Source organism: Excalfactoria chinensis, chromosome 9 (assembly GCF_039878825.1).
Source record: "Excalfactoria chinensis isolate bCotChi1 chromosome 9, bCotChi1.hap2, whole genome shotgun sequence".
Lineage (NCBI taxonomy): Eukaryota > Metazoa > Chordata > Aves > Galliformes > Phasianidae > Excalfactoria > Excalfactoria chinensis.
In genome coordinates, this window is record NC_092833.1 from 4,144,998 (window position 1) to 4,172,824 (window position 27,827).

The 27,827-nt window shown below is 39.6% G+C and overlaps 1 long non-coding RNA gene across 2 annotated transcripts in view; it reads right to left on the bottom strand.

The window, feature by feature from the left end:
• Positions 1-8,593: 8,593 nt before the first annotated feature.
• Positions 8,594-27,827, bottom strand: part of LOC140256433 (uncharacterized) — a 64,742-nt gene continuing 45,508 nt past the window's right edge. The window contains exon 4 of one of the 2 annotated variants that reach the window (XR_011904713.1): positions 8,594-8,709. This is a non-coding gene — a long non-coding RNA (uncharacterized lncRNA). Of the gene's footprint in view, positions 8,710-24,076; positions 24,297-27,827 lie in introns of those variants that run through there. The other variant, XR_011904714.1, reaches the window with a different exon arrangement.

Genomic DNA, 27,827 nt, shown 5'->3' on the forward strand with positions numbered 1-27,827 from the left:
TATTGCTGGGACATTTACAATACAGTGCATGTATCTTGATAAAAAACTCTCTCTTGAAAGCACGCTCAGCTGATGTCAGAGGAGGTAAAGGTGAGGTTATACTTCAGTCTACTCTTACGTATATCCCCTGCAGAAGTCAATAGATATGATTGTTTAGTGATTCCGAGGTGATTTTCAAAACCTGGATTGGTATTTAACCTAATTCTACAGCCAGTGTTTGTTTAAGATGCATTGGGCCAACTGATATATGACTCAAATTAAGGCTAAAGATTTATGTATTTCGTTGTTTTTTTCTGATCTACTAGTCTCTCTTCTACAGGTTGGTAGCTGATTTGATATTCAGTATATCATAAATATCTTGTTATAGCTGAACGAAACATGCATTTGGAAATGTTCATTAATACCATTATCATTAATTGGTTCTTATCTGAATCTCAGTGCTGCAGGGACTCTTCAGATTAAATGACAGATTGTAGTTCATCTTTTTTCAAGTAAAATTTTAATAGCACTCACTCACTCTGCAAATCAAGTCTAAAGGGCCGGATCCTGCTCTCCTCCTGACTTAAGTACCAAGTAACAGAGTTCAAGCTGTTCTTACTTTACACCAAGACATTAGAGAATGGAACCTTTACCACTTTGCTCCTACTGCATCTAGTGCAAGATTATACCCAGGCATTTTCATCTTCACAGGGAAGAACACACTGAAATTCAGTTCACCTTGGCTTTTAGTAGACCCAGCTGCTGAGGTGTGTAGACAAATTCTGGAAAAGACTGAGCTCAGGGAAATCAATAGCAGAGTCATGTGCCTGAACTTGAAGCCTCCCGTGCTTTGAACCTCACCTATCCACTCTGATGCCCTAGAGCTATCCTCCACTGGTGTAGTCCTGGCAGTGGAAGGCAACTGAGACACCACCTGACTGCAGCTCAGGATCTGGCCTTAGGAACACAGTGGCACAGGTGCGTCTAGGATGGTCATGCATCAGATGCTGCATGTTCTATGGCCTTTACACCTTAAACTGCACCTGCAGTGTACTGCTGTCTGTAACATAAAACAACCCAGTAATTTGAATAGCAGCTGGCTTGTGACCCATTAAGACTCACCCTCATACTGCTCCCCTCACTCAAATTGTTTCTGAGCATCTAAGTGAAACGCTTGCTAAAAGGACAGGCAAAGAAAACCACAGGAGTCATTCTAAAACCCTGAAATAGAGAATTTATTCACTTTTCCCAGCACTGAATGAGTCCTCAAATTACAGTGGTTATCTGACTCCCAGGCTTCCCATCAGAATGCAGAAAGCTTAAGTAGTGTTTTCTCATACACAAAGCTACAGCTCATCTGATTAAAAGCAAATGACTGCCTTGATCCAACTTGCAGGATTAAGCATCTCCTGGTGGGATAAAATGAGTCCTATAATATACTTATTAATAATCTTCTCATGAGGGACAATAGATGTAAGAATTATTTTGTCTTGGCCGGTGTATTAATTGACTCCTTGACTTCTCTAATGTAACATAAAAAAAGAGTGTCTGCTGCAGCAAAGGAATTGCACTTAACCGTCCAGCTGGTGCAATCCTCAATGACAGAGACTTATTCAGAACAGTCATATCAAAGCAGCCATTTGAAAAATTCTAGCTGAGGAAATCTGTTGAATATCTGGTAAATGCTAGCAGAGAGCAAAGTGTGTGTGTGTGCTCATAGGCACGCGTGTTAAAGGAGGAAGGAAACTCTTCCCTCTTTTAATCCATTAGGAATAAAATCCTATAGAGGACTTTAGCATAGAGAATGTCACCTTCCTCTTAACTTAGCAGGTTCCATTCTGCCAAACTGACACCAGTAGCAGTATTTGAACCCAAAAAAAAAAAAAAAAAAAAAAAAAAAAAAGGGAAAAAAAAACAAGAAAAGCCACACAGAACTTCTTTCTTTCCCCTCCAAAACCCAGCCCTCAACCTATAAAAGGCCAAGCATTTACCATGTATGCAAATCACACTGGTTACTCAGCTTTTCCAACAGAGAAATGCCACACTGAGATGGGAACAAAATGCAACTTAAAGCCTTAAACGTGCTCTGTAGTGCACAATATGCTCTTTTAGACTCTGTGAGCAAATCTACTCCTTGAGTACAATATATAAATGTGCCTCACACACAAGCACTATTCTTTCTAACAACAAAAAGCAATAATAATAAAAAACCTTTCCTCTAATAAAATTACTAGTAAAAATGATCATTAATGGCAGACTTTATAATAAATTTTGCAGCCCTCCTGCTGTCCTCTGCACCTGCTGACTGTCTGGCATAGTCTGCCTCCTGCCTTGTCCAGCTGTTTCAAATGATACCTCACTTGGCAGTGCTTTTTCACAACAAGAGTTCTGGGAGGCTGATTCTTTTCAAAGTGTGCTCAGTATGAAACTGCCCCTCTTTGTCCTTATGACACAGAATGGAAGCCTGACTCACCTGTTCTTTTCCTGTTAGCCCAAACTTCCCATTTATTGGTAGCACTTTACAGCAATGCATCATCCCAAGTTGACAGTAAACACAGTGGAGTCCACCACAGGTCAATCCTGCCAAAAAAAATTTGGATGAAATTATTTTATGATCCCCACCTCATCCTCCCTACCACAATGAACGTAATTGAGGAAAGAAAAACATCATGTGGTTTCTCAGACTTTGTTGATCCCCAGGTACCACAAGAATTAATTGGCAGGGCAGTGCTCACAGCCCAGGTTTTACCATGTGAACAGGAAATCTCCTTATTGTGGGTTTAATACCGTGTGTACTACTAACAAAGAGGGTGAAAGTGAGATTCACCTTGTTGAATATAGAAAGTCTATTTTAAGTAGTGCCAGGGCAGAGTCCAAACTCAACCTCTGAGTAGGAAAAATGGTTCAGATAAATGCTGAAGTCACCCATCAAATGCAGTCACTGGAGGCTTGTGGCATTTCCATACTGACTGTGTACAGCAGATAGTATGCTCTCAATTCAACAGATCTGCCTTCTGTACAGCACTGCTTTTATTTGAGCCAGAGCCAGTGAGCCATTGGGCTCCCTGCCACCTAACAATAAGAAACACAAATTACAGCTGCAAATGGTCTTTTTAGCATAAACAGCACTTCCAGCCTTCTCCGATTCTGCTCCTCCCTAATCCATATTTACTGGTTCGGGGGACTAATTTCTCTGATTTCCCTGCTACTATTTGCATGACTGCAGCTGTCTTTACAGATATGCGATAAACTGCATGAAAACAAAGAATGAGCACATGAAAAGAATACGAAAACTACAATTAAGCAAGACCAACATTACAGGTGTCTCTTCCCCTTTCCTATCAGATGCAGATACCCCAAACCTTTTACTCCAGTTTGCAGAGTCCTGGCCTCACAGAATGTGCTGGCACAAGGCCTACTGATGGCAGCAGCCATGTCAATGTGGCATTGCTGGCACAACGCACCCCAAAAGGCCAAGGAAATGGCTGGCAGACAAGCAGCCTGGTGAGCAGCACCATGCAGGGGAGAGCAGCACAGGGAAGCAGGGCAGGTGGCTGTTCCTTTCTTCTTTCCCCTCTACCTTGCAGATGGACATCTGGACAAAGACAGAACCAGCCTGTACTCAGCTCTCAAACTGGTCTCCATGACATACAGGACATATAAGTCAGTCACAAATGGCACCCTCTGACCTACAGAACCCTGGAAGCTCCCCAAGATCCCCCAGCCCCTACACCAACATTTTATACCAATTTGCTGAGATCTCATCTCACTGCAGGTGCTTGCACCAGACCTACTGATTGCAGCAGTCCTTTCAACAAATTAGCTAAGGAAATGGCTGGCAGATTTGCAACTCAGCAGCAGGGTCCTGCAGGGGAGGACAGCACAAACAGCTTCTTCTTTGTTGCTTCTCTGCCTTGCAGATGGACATCTGGACACACACAGAATCAGACCACCACAGTCTCAGTCAACCAGCCCATGTCTGCACCTGGACACAGCACCAACCCAGAGCATGCCTCGCTCTGTACCACACCATGCTCCTACAGGCAGCCTCAGGATTTGCATAGCATGGACAGAGGAAGTTCCCCAGCACCCCTCATCTACAGTCCCCACCACAAACCTACACACAGATGGACATCCCCCACAGGTACAGGCAGCTGCTCTCCATTCACCTTATGATGGAGTGAGGACCTTGAATATTGCATGCATCAGCATCTTGAGGAGCCATACAGATGGAAAGAGAAGCTAAAAAAGAATGGATAGGCCCAATTAAGAAATACCAGAGAAACCATATCCAGAAGAGAAAGGCAAGCACCATAACTGAGTATGCTTCTGAGGCTGGGGTCAAAAGTTTAGGAGCAATGAAGACTATCAACCTTCCCCTCTCGATCCCCAGATGGCCACAGAGAAGACTGGGAGACTGAGGGTAGACTGTACATGCTCCAAGTGCAAAGATATTATTGAAATCAGTTCTAGGAAGTATTTACCATATGAATGAAATTCTGGGAAAAACAAGAATATGTACAAGCACAACCAATAAACGTAATCTGCACGTAAGCCACGTTGCTCAGAGCTATCCCTTATTTGTCCAGCGCCACAATAAAGGAATACCTGCTTCACACAACTCATTAGCACACCAGATTAATCTACCGACATTCTCAGCATCACTTAGCCATGCTAGAAAGCTGTCACAGATTTAAAACCACTTTTTAAAAACCTTCAGAATAAACTTTCTGATTCATAAACCTTTCCCTGCCCTGCCTCTTCCATCTCATACCCTTATATGAGGTTGCTCCCTAGCTTTCCTGTAGGTCCCTTCAGGTACTAGACGGCTGCTATAAGGTTTCCCCGCAGCCTTCTCTTCTCCAGGCTGAAGAGCCCTTGCTTTCTCAGCCTGTCCCTGTAGGGGAGATGCTCCAGCCCTCTGATCATCTTCGTGCCCTCCTCTGGACCCTCTTCAGCAGCTCCATGTCATTACTGTGCCCCAGAACTGGTCTCAGTACTCCATGCCAAGTCCTTTTAGTTTCACCCACATTCCAAACACCTTTCTCCTACACATGCAGAAATATGCAGGTACTACATGATGTTAAGACAAAGATACAAACAGAGTTATGTCACAACATTGCATTCGTAAGCGCACATCAACTGTACATCCATACTCACTGCAGGCACAAAAGAACTTAAGGTGAGAACACAAACATCAAAGCAAAATAAATAACATCAAAGCAGGATAAATCATACATTGATGAAATGGCATTTCCTAGCACTATTTGAATGCTTACATTCTGTAGTGTTTTCTTGTTATGAAACAAATGTGTACCCATCACAGTTGTCAGGTGTGCATTCAAAACAATTTCAGCATGCATATCACATTACTTGTGGGATGAACAATCGGTTTACTTATTGGTTTTTTTCCTCACAAGAAGTGTGACCATAAAAAGTTTCACATTGTCTTGAATGCATCCCTTTTATAAACACAGTAGGATTAGGAAAGCATTCCAGGACATATATCTGTCACTGTAGCTGGTATCAGCCCATAACTCCGCTTAGCTAAAAACCCTCTTTAATCAGGAAGGACAACAGGTTTGTTCTGATCGCACTAGAAAGTGGCTGTGCAAGTGACAGATGTTGAATATCATTCTTACTACATTCTTGTCGCAACTGGGATTAAATAATATAGCCTAGTTGCACCTTGTCCTCACTTAGTCTCTTTGGAAGGAGAAAGGTATGATTTCAACACCTATTCTACATTCTTGTAGTCTTACGTTTGAGCTTTGGTAGTCAGACAGAGATGAAATGCAGCTTCATTTTCTATCTTATTTCTGGGGAGATTAAAAAAATGTTAATTTTACTAGCAGACATGACTAGCAGACTGGGGAAAAAAAGGAGGGCTTGAATAAATATCAAGCAGAAGCATGACCAAAAGTAAATGCACTCCAAGCTCAGGTGCTGTATAAAGCATGCACTTTTTAAGGCCATATACAAGTTCTCACACTGAACAGAGGCAAAAAACTTCCCAACCATTTGGTTCTGTCCATCATCCCACATCAGGGAAAGAAGCACTGGCTGCTTGTGTGCAGCAGGCCAGGGGCTGCAAGGGAAAGAAAATGAGAGTCTGTAAAGTTGCTTTCAAGGCAATCGGAGCAGACAAAAGATCTGTTTAGTGCCTTTGTTCTTAGCTGCAGTTCTGCGCAGTGCCTATGAAATTCCTATTGACATCCCAGTCACATAGAAAGGCACTTCAGGTACATATGGCACGAGTGTGATGTTCCCTTTTTATGGGTAACATTTACCCGCAGGGTTCAGCTATCCCAGAAAGTGGCATTTAAGAATATTCTCAAGGGTTCTCTCAGTAGCAGAGAGAAAAAATATCCTTGTAGTTAGCTTGGCTTCTACATTCTGTATTAAAGGAAAATGTACTGCTCCAGTCACATGCAAGGTAAACAGATATTTCACTGTCATCTCTCTGTTAGCTAGCACTGAGGTTTGAAATTCAACAGCATGACCATACTGAAAGGAAAACAAAAGGAAAGACAAGAAGAACTTGTGTACTCTGAACCAACAAGTCTTGAATTGCCACAGAAGAAAGAGAGAAAAGGATTTGAATTAAGCATTTCACCCAGAACCCATAATATTCAGGCTTTGAGGTAGAAAGAGAATAAACATTTCTGCAGATGGATTTGGGCAAGGGGAATAGAAAATGTGAGACATCTGCGCAAGAAAAGAAAAGAATACCCTGCACTCAGACATCAAACTTACATCAGGATTTGTAGCCAAATAGCTTTATTTTATTTTTCAATTACCAGGCAAGCTTATGGAATAACATGAGCTTTGCTTTCCTAAAGTTTTTGGCATAATAGAGAGCTAACTATGGAAAACTAGCAGATGCAGTTTTTATCAATAAAGCACTGCTCAGAGGAGTTGAAAGTCTTTTCCTTTCACGCTTTCAAGTTCTTATTGTATACAATTGTTTTCCTCGGGGGATTATACCTGATCCCATGAAGCTTTCCTTGCCAAGACAGTCCAGCCTCATTGTGGAATAAGAGCAGACATTGATAGGCAGGGACCACAAGGGAGGCTGTGGCGGCTCTGGGCCCCTTTCTCGCAGCAGGGTTTTGCTGCTCAGCCTGTAAGGGTCACCTGAGCATGGCTTAAAGGATCTGCAAAGGACGGGATATCTGAAGGCCAAATATTTTAAAAATGCAAGCCCTTTGCCATTTCTTTATGAACTTCTCTCATCAAATAAAACAGATTCAATATCGTTTGTTTCCAAATGTGCTAGAAATGAAAATAACTGCAGTTATTGGAGCTGTGGGAGGTACAATGGATATTTCAGCTGCAACAGGATGAGAATGACTGTTCAAAGGTTCCCTTCAAGCTCTTTATAGCAGACAAATCCTCAAAAGAAAACATACTTTGTTAACTTTCATTTGAATACATCCTGCTCCAGCCAGACAGCCTACTTAAAATGACACAGGGGTAGTAAATTGTTCTACTGATTGGTTAGCTGAAGTTTAACAGCTTCAGCTTATCAGAAAAGAGATAGGAACAAAAGTGCAGGGCATATCATCGTTCAGACAAGACCCCCTTCCACTCTGAGGTGAAGGCCTTTAATTCCTCTTTGTGGTAAAAGATGTGTCATGAAAACACTGGAAGATGGACAAAGGCCACCCAGAAGGGATCTCATTTGACAAGCCTTATGTACAGCATCCCATAAGAAACTTAAAGCAAAGTATATCAATGCCTACATTTGTGTATCACTCCATGTTTTTCCAAGACAGCATTTGCCTCAAAAATTCCCTCATGGGGTAAAAACAACAGGAGATCTTAGGATACTTCCGATATCTAGCAACAGAAATATGATGAGAAGCCCAGACTTCCTCTTATTTAGTTCTGAGAAATGGCACCCCAAGGCATTAAAATGCCCATGAAAACATAAAACGACAGATTTTCACAGGAACTTGTGGCACACACTGTTGAATGGAGATTCAGAATGCTCAGTTCCTGTTTTCTGGCCAATCCATTTAGACTACTGACTCTTCTGTCTCTAAATCCCCTCTGGAGATCAATGGCTTATGCCCAATAACATGCATGTACCACTAAACTCAGCATTGTCAGACAGCTACAAGCTGATCAGAATCATTTGTAGGTTTGGTTATTTCTGTTTGATGTTACAGTCAATCTCTGAAAAATTATCTCTGAAGAAATAGGCATAAATACCCTATAGGCAGACTAGCCAAAAGCTAGACTACCAATGCCAAAATCCCTGTAATTTACAAGACCATAAAACAGAAATAGACAACCCCTCAAAGGCAACCATGGTTGTTGCATAAAAGAGTAACAAAGCTCAACTAACCAATTAAATTGTCTGCCAAGAGACTAGGAAAATCAACTGTTCAAACACACATAAAATTAGGATAAATAGAAGCGTAGAGGTCAGAATGACCTAACAAAAAAGCAAATTCCACAGGTATCGGTTGGCAAGACAGTCCCAAAACCCAGGGTACAAAAGAGATCATAACTCAGAAAGCTGGAGCTGGAGACACAAATCTTTAGAATATCGTAATGTTAATGTTCAATTAACCCCCTGAAATAAAACACAATACAGAAACTTACCAGTCAGATGTGGATTCTCAGTGGCACTGGGTATGGTGAAGTCAAAGATACACATATCCTAGATCAGTCTCCTATCTGGATGTTGCGGCAGGTGGTCCTTTGTGTGACACCACTAACCTAAGTAACAGATAGAGAGAATTTAAAATTAGATGTGAGCTTTCCCATTTAACCCCACTTCCTATATTCCTCTAGTTTTGCTTGTAATACGGTAACAACTGAAATCAAGTTGCAATAAGTTCTCAGGAAAACTACAGAATTTGAGATTTATTTTCTTTATCTACAGATGCACTGAGAGTTATGTTTCATTACAAATCCTGGCTGAACAAAACAGCACTTTAATGAAGGTATCAGTCTTTGACTACAAACTACCCTGTTCAAAATTTCTCTTTGGTTGTGGTCCCAGTTTTTAAAAGGTATATTTTTTTGAAGTTGTATTAAACATAGCCCTATTACAGTAGGTGTAGGACTGTTCAGGTATGTAAGATGTTAAAACAGATTTACTTAAATCTCATCAGAGAAACAATTTTGCATATGCAATAGATTTTAGGCCAAATATGCCAGTCTACTTTACACATTACTGTGGATATAGAAAGTCACTGGGATCCTCTGTGCCAAAAACTGACTTCTGTTCTGAATCAAGTATCAACACAGAACTAGCTCATGCACAGGGACATTTCCTCAGGAGGGACACATCAATAGATCCTAATTGAATCCAGCCATACTAAGTCAGAGCAGCCATACAGCTTGTTTTAGTGAGGGCAACACTATACTTACTATGATAGGTCTACACAACAAGGAGTTCTACAGGTACATTCAGCAGCAAAAAGAAAACTAAGGAAAACTTAGACCTACTGAAAGAGCCAGAGCACCCTGTGACAAAAAACACTGAGAAGGCCAAAGCATTCAATTAATGCCTTCTTCACCCTACGCATTACTGGTAGGATTCACTCTTCAGGAAACCCAGAGCTTTGAAACCAGGGGGAATGTCTAGAGCAGGGAAGATTTAATCCAAGTAGAGGGTGCTCTACCACAGTAAGGGAGAAACAGGCTGAACAAGGAGGAACTGTGGAACTCAGTCCCTGTGAAGGGTATGAGGCAGGTAAGTCTGGAAGTCATTTTTGAGTATATGAAGAATACAAAGGTGAAGATGTAGCCAACATGAGTTTAGAATCTTAGACACATAGAACAGCAGATTGGAAGGGACCCTGAAAGAACTTCAGGTACAATCTTTTGTGAGAATAGTGAGCCTAGATGAGATTATCAAGCATCCTGTCCAATTGCAATCCAATGATAAGAATTCTACTATGTCCCTGGAGAGTCTGTTCAAGTGATTTACAAAAGAGAAATCATGCTTGACTAACTTGACAATGACTGGACTAGCTCAGAGAGAGAAGGGAAGGCAGCGTCTGTTGCGTTTATTTCAGAAAGTCTTTTGACATTGTCTCCTACAATATCCCTATAGATGGATAGACTGCTGAAATATGGGCTAAGGAGATGGACTGAAAACAAGCTGTACTGCCAGGTTCAGAGTTGTGACTGGTGACATAAAGACCAGCTGGACGTCAGTAACTGATGGCACAGCACTGTGATTGAGATCAATGGCTAGGGCCCATGCTGTTAAACATTTCCATAAATGATGCGTACAAATGGAGCCTCTACTCTTGCAGATAATAAAAAATGTGACTGAGTATGGGCAACCTACTATAGCTGATCCTGCTCTGAGCAGTGAAATTGGACTACATGATCTCTGTGTTTTAGATTGCCTTCTATTAGTGGAAAAATGGAAAAATCTAGGAAGCAATTGAGACTTCTATACGTTCCTAGCATTCTCCTTCCAACTTACTACTTCTTTCGTAATACCACTTTTTTGTTTCTGATTTTTCTGTATGATCTATTAGTCTTCACAATGCGTAATTTATAGCCTGATGTTATCTCATGACAGCTACAACACATGAAAATCCAAAAGTCACAGGCATTCAGATCCAAAGATATCCACTCTATGCATAGACCTAGGCATAAGTCTATTTTTTTCTGGGGGGAGAGATGGGGGGCGAGGGAAGGTAGAGGGTGTAGAAGAGGAGAAATGGGGGAGATTTAAAATGGGTAAGGATGAATAAAAACTTAGGAGAAAAGTCATCGCAAGCTCTTAGACTAATTTACTGAAATCCAAAAATGCATTGGCTATTGCTGTTCTAATTCCAGACTTATTCAACAGAACTGCAGATCAACTCATGGTACCTCAAGCATGCAAAGAGATACAGGTTAGCCTCAGAAATTCATTAAACTCCCCAACCAGTTGCAGATCTTGCAGTTCTGTAAGTATTGCTACTGTTGGGGAAGGGAAACACATCCTTAATCTCCAAAGTATCGCTACAATTAAATTGACAGGAGGAGTGTGAGTATAAAGAAAATTCTACTGGATTCTAACCATTCTAGTACATGTAGTCTTTATAATAAAACCTTCAGAAGTCTGGACTTTTCACTGCAGATGTTCATAAGTATTTGTTTAGTTTCCCAGTACACATCCAAACATCCTTTTTTTTTTTTTTTTTCCCTCCTGAAATGCTGATATAAATTGTATGGACAAAGTAAACAGAGCACTCTGTTAGAGTTCCCCCCCTTTTTACAAATGAGCCATAAAATTGTCCATTAACTAGCCTTGCTTCCCTAGGGGCCAGTCTGCATTGTTGAGGTTTCCTCTTCCATTTCTGATCCCTGTTTTGTTGAGGAGATTACAAACAAAAAAAAAGTCACAATGTAGAACACCAAGAAGAATAGGCTTTTGGAAATTTTGAGAAGTACCCTCCTCTCTGCAGGCCTTTGGGCAGAGTTTTGCTCAGAGGTGGAGAATGTTAGATTTAAACACACCCTATTTTTCCTCATTTACCTTGTCATAAAATAATAGCCTATTCAGGCTTCCACCTCCCATCCAGAGGACACGCTGTTCCTATCTATTTAAATTACTCCAGCGAGTTCCTTAGAACAATAAAAAGGCCCTTTAGGGTCTCCTGGAGCAAGTATTGACAACCAGAGATATAATGAAATGCTGAGAGAATTTACTAGGAGCTTTGCCTCCTGTTAATTCCTGAGAAAGTTGCCAGCTCTGACAGTGCTTGAATTTATCTGGAGGGCATATCCTTTTTAAAAATGGCAGGAGGAAATATATGTCTATTGTACCTGTCACTCCATAACGCGTGCTGTCTGTAAGCACAGGGGCAGATAACAACTACACTGCACATCAGATCTTTGAAGATCCTGCTCTTTACCCAGGACAGCCAACTCTGCACCAGGTTTTGAATACGCACAGTGGGAGTGAGGTGAAGAAGTCAGCCCCAGTTGCAGTAGATTTTCTAGTGATTTCTCAGTCTGCGTTAGAATAAGTAGTAGGCTAATGGGGAACAGAAGTACCTCACAGCGTACAGGAGCGCCGAAAACTATTGTAAAATAGCCCAGGATTAACAAAGTCCACAGAGCTGTGTGTGATTATGCTAACTGCAGATCCAGCTGCTAACTGCCATGGATTTTCTAGCTACCTTCTGGGAGCAAATGCCTTTGTCTTCTAGGTGTTAGAGAATTTAATACGAACTTTCCAGTTCATCCCATCTGTAATTAAAACTCAGGCTCTTATTTCGCCTCTTCAGCGTTCCCTGTCTTTCACCATGTGTCACTCATTTATGGGGAGATGACATAAGCTCCTTGCAGGGGTATATTTTTAGCTGAGGAGCTTATTTAACATGCAAACCAAATACATAATCAAAGTGGCTTTTTTTTTTTTTTCTTTCTTTTTTTTTTTGAAAGGGAAAGTCATCTCAAGGTTGACTTAAAAGCCAAACAGCTTTATCTCACCAAAGTCTCAGTTAAGTGCTGCAGTGTGGTGCCCTATGTGTAAGACAAGACTGCTCTTTCCAGCGAGGCTGTGTTGATCTATGATCTAATCTCTAGGCTCTTTAAATAAGCTTTTGAGTGTGTAACTAAGAACTCCTTTATCTGTTATTAATGTCTCATTTTGTTATCGCCACCAGCAATTTAAATGTACTAGTCATATTTGATAAATTCCTCTGCAGATTCCCTCCCAAATACATGAAGCTTGAGAGGGGGAAATTTTTTTTGTCTCTGTATTCCTTATGAGCTCAGTGGCACTCTTAACAACATTAGCCTCTTGCACATAAAACACTGAAATGTCTGGACATGCATGCAGTGTGACTCACTCACACCTAGCGAACAAGTTCTCTCATTCAAAGACCTACAGAAGTGTGAGTTTCTTGAATCACTGACTTTATTAGTACAAACATGTTGAACTTTACTAACATACCTTTTGACTTTATTGGCGTACCTTACTTTATATGTCTTAAGGACCTCGGCAGTTTTTTCTGTGGTTAATTGAACTGAGGTAGCATTCAGGAAAAAAAGAAGAAAGAAAAAAAAAAAAAAAGAAAAAAGACTAGCTAACTAAATCATAAAAGGAATTTCTCCTAATCTCTCTCATATTAGTTGTGGCTGACCTAAGGAGTTACCTGCTATATAACCTGACTTTTTCTCATGGGGGTTCATTTATTCTTATCTAAAGCCAAATCTTACCACAGCTCTGATTGCACTTCAGTCTGAGCTGTGGGAAGTGTCTCAAGTTTTCACATACTGTGAGGGAAGCCCTGTGTCCTGCCTGAAACCTAAAGCAATACTCATTATGCATATTTGCATTGGCTTCTGCGTCACCCAGGAAAAGTGTTCTTAAAGGAGAGAAAATAAAAGAAAAGCTGCTGAGAAACAATTAGCTGCCCTGGGAACAGATCGTGCCAAGTCAGCTCGTAACTCATGCATCCCATTGCCACAGAATTTGATTGACTCCAGTGCACATTCTATCTGACTTGTCCTGTTGCAACTCAGAATTGCTGACACTTTTTCTCTAAACAAAAAACATATACATTTATACATATATACCTATATATGTACATATATATATTTAGTACATATATTTTTATGTCATATTTTATACTATACATATCTTATATATAGGTATAGATAAAGTAAATAGCACACCTACCCTTTCTAAATCTTCCAAACCTAGAAAATAAATATATTCCTTTCTCTTAGCACTGCAATGACAGACATTTACCACTGCGGTGGGATAAAAGAATGAATATGCAAAAGATAAAATCAGGATTGCAGTTCTGATTAAATAAAGATACTTGATGAAGTATTTTATTCTGCTGCTCAGCTGCCTTATCCATAAGAGACTTAGACTTACAGAACTATAAAACATTGTTGGATAGGTCACACAAGGATCCTCAAGTCCACTCAGAGTCAGCCAAAAACAAAACCATGTTTCTGTGAGCATTGTCCCCATTCTCCTTCAATGCCATCAGCTTCGTGCTTTGACCACACTGCCCTGGGGAGCCTGTTCCAGTGCCTAACCAACCTCTCAGTGGGAAGGTTTTGCATAGTTATCCAGACCTCCTCTAATACAGCTTCCTTCAGCAAGTTTTACACTGATGAGAATTTTCTGTACTAGTTCAGAATGCTTAAACAAGTTTTGATTTCTTAATTAACAAGGAAGTGCCTCTAGACAACTTCAGTCCAAGTCCCTGATCCCATCTCCAGCAAACGAGTGTGAAATTGGCTGAGTAGTAAGATGCCAAATCAGTGACCAAAAGTAGCTCTAAATCCAGTTGAGCTAAAAGAACAGGAATAGAATATGCAGAATGAACCAGAGAATCTCCTCCTCCTATGTTCTTATATGGAAATATATTACGGCAATCTAGGTTATCGTCTATATAGTGTGATTCAGCAATGTTTGTTTTTTTTTTTCCATTATTTAAAAATTCAAGAAGGGTAGAATCACCACCTCTTATGTTCACAGTGACATACATTTATATACACACCTTTTCATTTGTGAATGGACATGCTTGAGAGAAAACAAGAAAACATGGAGCCAAAGAGAACCTAAGAAAGCAGAAAATGCAGAGACTTGAAATGTTAAGACCCTATGCTAACAGAGAATTTGTAGCCTTGTCTCTGTGAATACAGTTCTACAAACAGCGTACAGCATCCTGAAGTGACCTTCTTAGCTCTTATTTTACAAGCGGGTGTTATAATTGCAACATAAATGCTCCTATCACAACTTAATGTCCCACCAAATTGACACGTCAAAATCCAGACAAGAAACCACTGAAGCTATAAATTCTTTCAATGGAAGTTGCTGACTCTGGTGTCTCAAAAGAAAAATATATTGCTGTTAGTTCTACCCAAGAAATACCTGGGATTTTAACAGGTAAGCCTTAACTAGTAGGGAGTTATAGCATGCTGTTCTGAAGCAAGCCTTAGTAAAAGGTAAATGTCACAAGAATATTGCTAATTCCTCAGTGTAGTCACCACAAAATAGTGAAATCTGACTACTATACCTTCCCTCCTCTTTCTAAACCCATTTTGTAGCTGTAAGAGGATCCCTTGCTTTCAGTAATGACTTGACATTTATTTTTTTATTCCTTGCTCTGTAACACATAGGGCCTTGCTGAAAAAAATATACCTGCAGGATTCCTATAATTTGCATATCATTTTAAATACATTTACATGGCATTTTAATCAAGGAAAATGCAAACAGTTATAACTTTTTATTTATAGAGTTCTTATAAAGCACTCAGCAAAACATACAGACAAAATATGAGCTCAAGGCTGAAAAGGAAAAAGTATCAGTGCTTGCATGTCTTAGAAATACATCTGATTAATGTCCTGCTTTGCATACAGCTATTATTGTTTGAGGCTGCTTAGGAGCTTGTAGTGTTCTGATTGAATTAGTTCTATGACAGAAAAAATTCTATCCACAAGTGCTCACAAACTGTCTTACACATAGTGCACACGTGAACCTCTTACTCCATTTTGAACATCATCTGGCTGATGCCTACTGGGACAGAGATGATTTAAGAGTAAGTCATGAATGAATTTCAAGTTTTTTGAAAATACCACTAAGATAACCTGACAACCATCACATCTCCAGATGCCATGATCTGGTCAACCGAGCTCTCTCTCATGTTTCCTTGAAATATACTTGCAGAGGAGAAAGGTTATAACAACTAAGCTGGCCAGGAAAAAGCTGCCCTGTTCTACCTCATATCAGCTAGATTGTCAACCACTCATAAGTCTTTCCACCAACAGCAGCAGATACACACTCCCCTGAAAATACAACTATGCCAGTGGCTGACTCATATTGTGCCTCCCAACTTGAGGAGTGTTGCAATCCACAGAGGAAAGTTGTATGGGATTCATTTCTGATGATTCTCACAATTGCACTGAAATCCTCCACAAGGGAAAGAAAAGTGATGCGGCTGGACACCAGATTTTAACACCATGAAAACTCTTCACATCTCTCATCCATACAGTTAAAGCAGAAAAATTCTGCAGAATTAAAATCTTAAGGCAGCTTGCTCCAGGATGCTTTCAACAATGTGGAATTTCTCATAGAAAATACCTTCATCTGATTTCATCCTGAGCCTCTGGAAGCCAGAGCAGCAGCTGACTGAAATTGAGGTTTTTCCTCAGCTTAAAAACTAATCACAAATAAAACTGAAGAAATTCTTATCCTCAGTAGCTTTGTCCACTCTGAACAACATGAATGAAAACAAGGATGAAATAATGTAATTACTGATGCTATGTATAAAATGCTGCTTTTAATATGCAGGTGTCATAAATATTTGCCCCAATCTGACAAGCAATGTTATGAGATTTAATTAGTATTTGGCTAAATGTTCAGTGATTCCTAAGTGAAAAGTCCTTTTGAAGTATTATTATCATTACTGTAGAAAACAGAAAAGACCACAGTCTAATTAAAGGAAGAGAAAATACAGGAAATATGTAAGAAAAAGAACAAAGAAACACTGTGACTCTTTGAAGGGAAGTGCTTTTAAACATCGCTTACTGTTCCACAGATGCTCTGCTCATTTTTGCCTGCCTTCACAGAATACTAAGGTCTTCAGTATAGGTCCCATTCACATAATAGTGTTATCATATAAACTAAATCTCTTTCAGGGCAACAAAGTAAACAAAACTGCTAATGTGCTCTATAAATTTTGCTCGAGGTCTTTAAGGACACCAGTGCCAAAGGGCAAAATCTATTCAGTCTTTCACTGTCTGCCTAGGAGGAAATCAATAACATCCTTCCATCTTTTGAAAAAAACAGGGCTTCTGAGGTGAACTAAAACAACCGTACTGTCATGCTGAATTCTGGGCACCCTTCAGTGCCCATCAGTATGAAGCAACACAGTACCTCTGAGAGAATGAGGCATCAGGCAGAGCCACAGGAGAACTTTTGGGTTTGTTTGTGGTTTTTGACTGAGCATAAAAAAATGAAATTAATGCTTGTCACCACTGGAAAAGCAGAACTTGTGGAAACAAAGCAATTTGAGTGATAGCTCAGAAGCCAGCCCTTGTATCCATACCACCTTATCCACTTTTTCTGAGCTTTTGGCATTTCTTTTTCCATCCCCTTGGTGACAAATTCAGTAGGTTCAGACCTCAGGTATACTTACTACACTGTACTATCATACTTACAGCTATAAGGATGTTATTCTTTTTCTCAGCTGCTTTATTTATTCCTGGGGAAGCTACATAAATGACCACCACATGGACGTGTGGAGAGTTCTTCTGTATAACAAGGGAAAGCCTTCATCCAGGTACCATGTGACAGCTACCGATTATGAAATGATCCATGAGAAGGAAAGTACATCAATCTGTATTTTCTTGAATTACCTCTGATTTTCTAAAAGTTACAAAATACTTGTAGGTTATAAAAATATGAAAGATCTCAAGTATTACATTCAGGAAAAAAAAAAGAAAAAAAGAAATCGCATCATCCTCTGGCAATTTTTGCAGAAAATTCTGCTCCTTACTCAATGGAATAGCTTACAAATACAAATATATATAAAGGTATATGTGTATATACAGCACTCTCTGTATTGCTAAATGGAATAAAAACTCACACGAGAGGTGATTCAGTTCATCTGCAATGTACTGTTTAAAAAGCAGCTAAAGCCAACTGGTATGACCTAAGCTTTGTAATCTGATATGGAACAACTAGACAGGCTCAGTTCCCTTCAGAAATGGTGGTTCATACCATATTTCTAAGCATCACTATTGTAATAAGGACTTCAGTATTACCTGCTGGTGCATTAAGAAGCTGTACAGACAGTATAACATTGCCAGCACCCACCATTTAAACAACATTTTCACTGTTTTGTGTGTTTTCCTTAAAAATCCCAGCTGCCAGGGCCGTGTGACTATCTGAAGGTCCAATTTCAAAATAACTTCTTACCTCTGCTTTTAAGGGCAAAGCGACTGAACCTCACTAAAGGCACAGAAATCACCAAATACAACGCTGTGAAAACAATTTCATTTAAAAAAATTCTCTTGAAGGCAAAGGCAGTCTCACGATCACTAAAGGAAACAGAGATGTCACCAATAGCACCATGATGACGTGAGGAAGGTCACACTTGCCAGAATTCTGACTTCCCCCAGGGGATGATCACATACCTGGAGAAGCAGTAATACTGCTTAAGATCAATCATCCTTTGCCCCTCTTGAGAGGAAAGGTAAACCTTCAGGAGTTAAAATTCATTAATTAATTCACATGCAGCTCAAGAGCTGAGAGCACTATCACCGTGAGTGTCAGGAACTATTCAAGGGTCATTGAACAGTCACTTATCCTAAAACACAGCATTAATTATGAATGCCTGCCACAAAATTTTCAGTAACAGCCACAGAGGACAAAGACTGGATCTTAGCTTTTACCTGTTCGGTTGTGAACGGACAATTTCTAATAATGTTTCTGAACAAATACTGATTTTACTTTCAAGCTTTTTTGTATTTCTTAAATTAACCATCCAGGAATCTTTAATTTATTTCCTCTTGTTTTGGGGCAGTGGTACTGCAAGCATTCAAGATACCTGAGCACACTCCTCAACCTTCAGTGTTTCTCTAGTCCAAGAATTACTCTGCAGAAGTGTTACTAATATCTTTCTTCTGTTTCTATAATATGAGAGGAACTGTACCAGGTTCTCCAGACTTCAACCACAGGCTATGTCAGAGTTCAGAACACAACTCAAGTATGGTGAATTAGAACAAAAAGTCAACAACAATTTGTCAGCAACAAAGCCTAATATACATTAATCTACACCGCTATCTGTATCTAGTTGAAATATGCAGCTTTATTCAAATTTTTGACCAATCACATTGGCATGATTTCCTTCATTCACTTAATGAATAATATTAAGCTCAAACAGCTTATGCTGTCAAAAATCTTGAAGCACATATATACATATATTTAGTTCTTTGTATGATTCTACTTCAAGGAAAAAAAAAAAAAAAAAGTACATCTAAAGACTATATTTAATTATTTTTGGCCTTCAAATTTTCTTCCTGAGTTATGTTGAGGAAGGAAAAATATATCACCAATAAAGCCATCACTTAATGTTCCATCATACATCACCATACATTTCAGTTTCCAGACCTCTCAGCAGTTATACAACTGCTATTTATGGTTCTAGCTACTGGTTTTATAGGCTGATTATCAGGAGGGGAATAGGAGTTACTTTCTTTACTGGTTTTCTGTCTCTTCAGAAATGAAAGTAGAACAAATCCAGCAGAAATAAGAAAAAGGATTGCCCTGTCTTTCCTTAGATTGGGTCACTTTCCTTTCAAGTTCTCTACAGAGTCCCACTGAAAACACGTCTGCAAAGCGCATCTGTTAAGCTTAAACTGACAGGCTACTGGTGGCCTTGAGCTTCGCTCTGAAATACTTTAATACTTCCATTATGCCAATCATCAAAATATTCTGTATTTATATGTAGGTGTCAGTTCTAATAAAATGACAGAACACTGAGGTATGATCTGATTATATCTTGCTTCACAACTCCCTGTTATCAATTGCCTAAGCATGTATACTTCAAAAAACAACACAGTACATTTATTGAATTTCAGTCATAAAAAGATAGCAAGAACCCTCTCTCCACCTGCCAAACAAAAATGTAACCGTCTATTACATGAAATCCTTTAACGGTAAAGTATAATTATTCCAATTAAAAAAACACACTGACACTACATCTCAACATCAGCAGAAAATAATTAAGGTATAGGTCAAGTTATCATCTGAGAAATGAAAACAGATAAACTTTAAAAGAAATGGTCTGTTACTGGAAATACAAGCTAATATATGCCACTGAATCACTGAATCATATAAGAAGGAAAATATTTGGTTGCCATGTTCACCAGCGTAAGTCATAGAAGGAAAATGGAAGATATGCACTTAATGATAATTAAAAACTGAAAAAAATCCTTTAATAAATATTCATTACAGAAGAATAGTTTCAGTTCTTACAGAAATATGCAAATTTAGAAGACAAAATTGCAAATATGTAATTGAATTTTTTTCCATCCTTGTTATGATGGATGAAAGACCACAGCATCTGCGGCACTACACAACTGGTCTGTTCATGACATTGAAAAGTTGGGCACTTAAAAGGTGAAAATATGCAAGATGCTTCACTCTCATTACTCATTTCTGCAGATCTGTAAAACTGAAAGGATTTAAACTTTAGAGCCATTGGGTACAAACTTAGGGAAAAGACTGGAACAGTGCATTTAATACCCGGCACCTTTTTAAAGTGAAAGTCACAATGACTTATTCTGCACCCAGAAAATAAGAGGATCTGGCTGGAGGAAGATCGGCAAACTGTGGATGGCAAATCTTAGAATAATCAACTTTTTGAAGGATTTCTATTCCCATGGTGAGAGAAAAGTAGAGGTGTTAATTGTGAGCTGCAGTTCAATACAAGGGTCCCACAGAGCACTCAGTACTCAGTTTTTTTGTTTCCCATGAAAGGCCCATTTTTTTTCCTCTAAAAATTCAATCTCTGCCCCTCAGTCCCACTCAGAATTCATAGTTATGCCTAATCTGCTGGTTTTCTGGCTCACTTACAGGTCTTTTTGGCAGGTAGTGAATGCAAAATTATTTTAATGGGGGAACCCCTGGGAATGGGAGCAAAAGTTTTGAGCATTTACAATCTTACAATGACATATGGCCAGCTGTTAGAAGAAACTGCTGGTGCTCCATTGCTGGTGCTCACTAGAATGAGACTATTTTCATGGATATTTTCAAGTCGGCAGTCTGTTAAAGAAGAAAACTATATCATCCGAATGAAAGAATAGGGCTGGCCTGGACAGGGAAACATCATCAGGACATACGGCACTTATTAAGCCCATTGCTGGGCACAATGTGAGTTACATCCCCAATCTGAATGGTACAAGCAATTGATGCCACAAGCAGACTGGGAGCCAACAGAGCCTGAAGGTCCAGATGGAAAGGTAAAGTAGATAAAATGGTTCAAAATACTAGCATGAAAAAAAAAAATAATAATAATAATAATAAAATGTCTGTAGTGGAATGATTTGATATGTTGAATAGTTCATACAAACTTGAATCTAATTTGGATCTGGCTCAGAGCACGTTTTGGGCAACTCGATCAGAGATTAGTTCACATCTTTTCTATTGCTTACCATCTCTTTAACAATGGCTGTAAGTGGTGAAAACTGGTGCCAAGTTCAGAGAAAATGGACTTAATTCATTTCCCACTGAAATCAATAGAAATCTCTCCTTTTCTCCAGTGGAAGCTAGATTAAGCCACTTACTAGCAAGTGCATCTGCTCATAACAATACTTTTTTTTTTTTTCTAATTGTTCTAACATAAGAAACTGGAGAGCAAAACAAAAATAAGCACCACAGTTAAGAAAATAAAAATACTGCTTTTAAACATACGTAATTCTCCCTTTGATAAAAAAAAAATCACTCAAGATGTCCTAATTCACATTTATTTCTTGAACTTATCACTGGTTCCCTAGATAACTGTTTATCTTGCTTCTCTCTAGTTTGGTCTCTTAGCTGTTTCACATAACGCAACCATTATTTTCAATCTACTGCCTCCTAAAACATCCACAAAAAGCAGCTGTAAAGAAAAGCATCCATCTTAGAAAATATTTTATCCATATGGGCATGGGCTTTTCTAAATTATAACAGAGGTTTATGGGGCCAAGCTGTACTGATTTCCTTTCAAAATGTCATTTCTAAGTCAAGAAGGACAGTGTCTCTATGGAGACAGTACTAGGTCTTCGTAAGCACAGACTCTCAGCTCAGATTCATGGCACACATTGACTGTATGGCTATCCTGAACAAGTGCTCATGAAAGTTTCATTTGTGTTCAAAGGACAGATTAGGAAATCTAGGAGGCAGAGGGTTCAACTGCAGTGGGGCAGGGAAGATGAGAAATATTCACCAGGTGGGCATCTGATGGAAGAAAGGGGCACTCACAGGCACCTCAGAACCGTTATTGACCCACATTCCAATATCTAGTACTGAAGCAGTTGATTAATTCTGCCTAAGCACTGAACTTCCAACTTTCCTTTCTGAACAATACCCTGACTTTTCCAAGTTATACCTTCAGCTCTCCACAAAATCTTGATTTCTAATTTCTGTCAAATATACTTGCAAGCCCTCCATAAGTCCAGCAATCCTTCTCTTTTGCCTCCTGAGCCATTAATGACAACACCGACCAACTTAACAGAGTTTTGTAAGTAGAAGGAAGCTGCTATTTCCTGAACTTTTCTCCTAGCCTCCATTCTCCTCACTTTAATTCCTTTCCTCCCTCCTTAGGGCATTTCCAGAGAGCTGTCAAAGACAGAGAGAAGAAAGAGGCTTTCAGTCACTCCAGGTGGGGGTAAAGGCCACAAGCAGCAGCAAGAATAGAGAAATAACTGCAATTCAAAAGCACAACTACATACGCAGAGTTGCAACTTATTTGCCATTTCCTAATAGTTTTAAAAAGTGAATTATTTACATGTTCCAATGGTCCAATGCAAAAAGCAAGCTCCACCTGTAATCATGATCTATGCTGTCTCCTGCAGGTCAGAGTAAGACAGCAGAAACAGCAGCATCTGATATTCCTGCATCACCTTGTCAAAGCCTTTTGGCAGAGCTCAGCCCATTCTGAGGGCACCACCCGCCTACAGTGTCTTAATACTGTATGAACCTCCTAACTCTTTTCAGACATTCTCCTTGCATGCTCAAATCTGGAAACTTTCAGCTTAATGGCTTAATTACACACTCAGATAATGTAAATACAATACTTTGGCTGCTGTAAAAAAAAAAAAAAATCCAATTTTGTCTGCTGGCAGAGTATCTGAGTGAGAAGCAATTTGCAGGGAAGAAAATTCTGCCTTATTCTGAATGGAGACAGAAATCTTGATAATGTTTGGGTTTTTTGAATGCTTCCCATTTTGTGGTATTGCCAAACTCTGTAGCCCCCTTCCTATGTAATTTCCCTTTTAAGACAATGCAAGAATCAAGAGCAAAGACAGTATTCTTCAAGGAAGGATTAAAAATATATATTTATGGGAATTCCTATGACTATGAAAGAGCTATTCTATCACCAATGTAAGTCAGAATGGGAATTCTGTTCTTTAGAACGGAAACTGAGTATGCAACTGGAAACCACCCATAGCTTAAGTTTTAGATGGACTCAATCGACCTTGCTGCTGGTCAGCCATGCACTGTGACAGAGAGTCTCTAATAAAGAAAAGAATAAATAAAAAAATCCCAGAATTCTTCTTCTCCTCTAAGTTATTCCATTTTTATGTAAGTGCAGCGTCATCCATCTGTGGTTCAACTACACTGACCTAACACTTAAGTAAAAGAGGATCACACATGTTCAAGCCTCCAGAAACTTATAAAGAAAGGTTTAACTACATTTTCCAGTCTGATGCCAACACATATCTGGGAAAGCAAAAAGATTCTTATTTCCATTCGTTTCAGCTCCCAGAAAGAAACATTTTTTTCCTCACCAGAAACTGAATTTATTCTCCCAACTCCATCCAGGACTGACCTACTTAGGTAATCCCTGAAGTATGTAACACAACTGCTACGTGCATTGTTTTCCTCCACAACAAAGAATCCCTTCGTGTTCTCTGAATGTATTATGAGCATCTGCAAAATATCACAGAGGATAAGCACAGAAACATGGAGAAAAATTACACTTAGGAAGTAATTATACAAGTGGTTGAGATTAGAGGGGGAAAAAAATCTGTATCTGTTAAAAACAATTCTAAAAACAAAACGGAGAAAGATTTCTGAGGTTTCCAGACCAGAGAAGCATTTTCCACTAAGCTTAAAAGCATACTACAGGCTTGTCCTGGCACCTAGCAGTAACAATACAGGGAAAGCATCACAGGACACCTCCTCCTTTTTCACAATAACTTTCTCACAGCAGCACTAGTATAAAATAATGACAATCTCACATCCCCGCTGCCAGCTTTTACCCATTGTACCAGACCACTATAAGCGTCTGACAGCCATCCAGCAAGCCAGCACTGAAAATGATTTAGCTGAAAATAAAGAAGGGGAGTTTGCCAGCCTTTTTTCAAGCCAAATCAATTTTCAAGTTCACCACTTTCTTGTGCAAGAGCTTAAGCTGGAATAGCACAGTTGTTAACACAAGGGTGAAGACTACCCGGATCGTATTATTAGCCACCCCCTGACTGCAGTCTAACTCCCAAAAGACACATTAGCATGTTTTGAGCAGTAGAAATGAGGGGAAGATCCTGTCACTGAATTCAAACCCAGCTTCACTCACACTAGCTGCACACCAGCGTGCTGCTCTCAATTTTCATCCCTGTAAGGAAAAAATCAAGGCCAATGAGTTAATGAAATGTCGGGTGAAGAATCAGCTTAACATGTCAAAATGCCACAAAAATATCTCTCCCAGAAGAGAAAGATTCAAGAGTTCACCAGAAATGGCATATGGCTGGTGATCATTATTAACATTAGAAAAAGCCTTCTCACTCTCCCACAGTTCAGTTGGAATTTAGTCTGCTCCTTTCCTGACTACCACGCTAAAATTATTCTATAAATCAACAATGACTTCAAAATACATGGGTTGCTCCAAAACTAATGCCTCCTATTTTATTATGTTGGCCCATGACATCAGAGGCTCATGCTTGTGAAATGGCAGCAGAGGCTGAGTCTTCCCACCAGTAGTTACATTTTGTTGTGAGGCAGATAGCAGCAGAGGGGCAGTCAGACAAAACAGCATTTGATGTAGAAGTGCAGATGAAGCATATGTGTATCATTGATTTCCTCCATCCAAAAATGTTGCACCCATTGACATTCAGTGTTTGTTGAATGTTTCTGGAGACTAAACACTGAATGTGCTGTATTTTGGCAGTGGCAACTGTGGGTCACATCTGCTGGTACAGATTTTTCCAAGCACAGCATTCAGCTTCTTGTTCAACACTGGTGAAGATGCACAGCTAATGGTGGTGGTGACTATGTTGAAAAAGAGAGATTGTCAGCTACCAAACGCTGTCAAAGTGTTATCATGCTCTTTGTATCTATTTCATTTCCCATGGAAACTAGTAGGAGGCATTACTTTCAGAGGAACTACATATATATGACAGTCCTTTCAGTTCAAGATTACTTACAGCACTTTCAAAGCTATGAACTTACATAATATAGTTGAGCCTCAGCATTACTAAATTGTAAAAAGTAACAGCAATTGTCTCTTAATGATACAGATAAAATCCAAGTGTCACCTCCTCAGAAATCTTTTTCTTCAATAGCTTTTTACATCATATCTTTTGTTATCAAATCTATTCAGTTCTCAAAGTTACGCGATTAAGTTTGCAATGTTTTGATTCATTTTTTTCCCCAGCCCTTAATAGCATACTGGGTGCCTTTCTGCAAGATGCAAGCTTAACAGGGTTAAACAGATGCCAGCAATACACAGCACAGGAGTAGAATCCAAGTACCTCCCAGAGCATCAGGACATAAAATAAGTAAATAAAACTAGTATTCTCTCCACATAACCTTATTACTCAATAGAGCAAATAGAGAATGAAGCAAGATGAGTTTTTATCCACAACAGACACGCTCTCTTTTGGATTAAGAAGCACTGAGAAATCAACACATATTTGAAATAGATAATCAAACTCTGAAGTTTTGTCATCTTCTTATTAAAGGTCATTTCCAATTGATGTAAATCAGCTGAATTGTATTTCACATCATAGTGTTAATTCACATCAGTGAAGGATCTGCAGACACTGGGCGCTGTCTGGCAGTTAAAACTCCAGCCTAAGAAGGTGGAGCTCAATTCCCAGCTGTGCCACCATTTTTCTGCATGAACTTCTAATGCAAATCTCCCCATTCTGCACACCTACTTCTGCTCTATAAAATGGAAACAGAACTTTTCTGGGCAGCATTTAAATTGAAAGCTATTTGAGATGAGATGGTCATTGTAATCAAAAATCTCTAAACACAGCATTTATCCATATTTTCCTCTAACTAATGATGTGATCTCTGCAGGGTAGTCCAAATATTCCAGTTTTCACGCTACGATTCTATCCACATCAAAGTGAATTCCAACAGAACTGACCACAGCACTTTCCCCAAGATTTATGCCAAACCACTGAACTCCGAACTGGAAAAGGCTGCAGAATCAAACTATGGAAATGGTAACATTTCTGTTGTTCCAGTGTTTCCTTGTCAGGTAGCACCTCAAGCCGTTACTAACACACAGTCATTCTGTAGAACACATTAAGCTCCCACTCAAAAGATACAGCCCTGTGATGCCTGTAAAATCTCCATACCCACTGTCCTCTACTGTCCCACCTAACATCCAACGTCCCTCCAAGACCTTTCACAACTTAATTACTTCCTTCCTCTGTTGGTACCCCTCAGCTTACTTCAAGATACTTGCCTGAATACTTGCTTTCTTTCTAGCTCCAAGATTTCAGCAAGAGCTGAAGCCCTCAGGCATAATCTAAAATTCAGAGTGGTTTGATTGGCATTCTGAGGGGAAGGAATGCCATCCCGAGGAACCCTGACACACTCAAGGTGAGCTCACATAAACACCACATGATTCAACAAGGTTAAATGCAAGTTGCTGCACCTGGATCAGGGCAATCCCAAACATGAATACAGGATGGGTAGCAAACGTATAGAGAGCGGTGTTGTAGAGAAGAACTTGATGGTGGATGAAAAGTTATGAGCTGGCATTGTACAGTCACAACACAGAAAGACAACTATGCCTGGGGCTGCATCAAAAGCATCACAGCTGACAGGTCCAAGGGAAATGATTTTCCCTCTCTACTCTTGTAAGATCCCACCTGGAGTAATGCATTCAGCATGGACCCCAGCATAAGATATGGATCCACCCTCTCCTGGCACAAGTTAGTCCCAAGGAGGACCACAAAGACAATCAGAGAGCTGAAGCACCACCCCTATAAATAAAGTATGAGAAAGTTGGGGTTATTTAGCCTAGAGAAGAAGAGGCTCCTGTGGGAACCTGCAAGAAAGATAGGGAATGTCTCTTTGTCTGGGAGTATAATGACCCTTTTAAATTTAAAACAAGCAAATAACGAGAAGGTTTAGACTAAATACAGAATGACAATTCTTCACAGAGAGAGTAGTGTAAACAGGTTGCCAGGGAAGCTGTGGATGCTCTTCTATCCCTAGATGTGCTCAAGGCCAGACTGGATGGGGCTTTGGGCAACCTGATTCAATGGGAGCATCCCTACCTATAGTAAGAGGTTTGGAACTGGATGGTTTCTAAGGTCCATTCCAACCCAAGCCATGATTCTCTCAAAATTTACTGGGCCAAAGTATTACTCACTCTGAACCTTGTATTTTTATTGCCACTACCTCCCATTAGTGTCAATCATTTTTAACTTCCAGAGAAATGTCTGCATAAAAATTGGAAAGTTCTCATTAGCAGTGGAGAAGGAACTACTATGTCAAATAAAAGCACTGCAACACAGCCTGTAAAGAAGAAGTTAAGTGAATTCATTTCAGGTTGCCCATAGTCCCAAGAAGTCCATTTTATTCAGTTTGAGATAGGAGAAAAAGACACTTAAAAATATACGGGCTATTCTCAGTAAAGCAGCATTCAAAAAAGCATTTATGTCAAACAGTTTGTGCTGCTGATCTGGGACTATAGAGATTTAAAAAACTGTGCCTGTATTCATAGTTCAAGCACTCAGGGGAAATAAGTGAACTAGATAAAGACCAGACAAATCTTCCAAACAGGTTCATGTGAACAACTGCACATACAATCAAACAGCATAAACATGACAACAGAGAAAGGGATATAAAGTTCCCTGAAAGACAGTAAACCAAAGATAGATTTTGCTTGGTTGGAAGAAAAGGA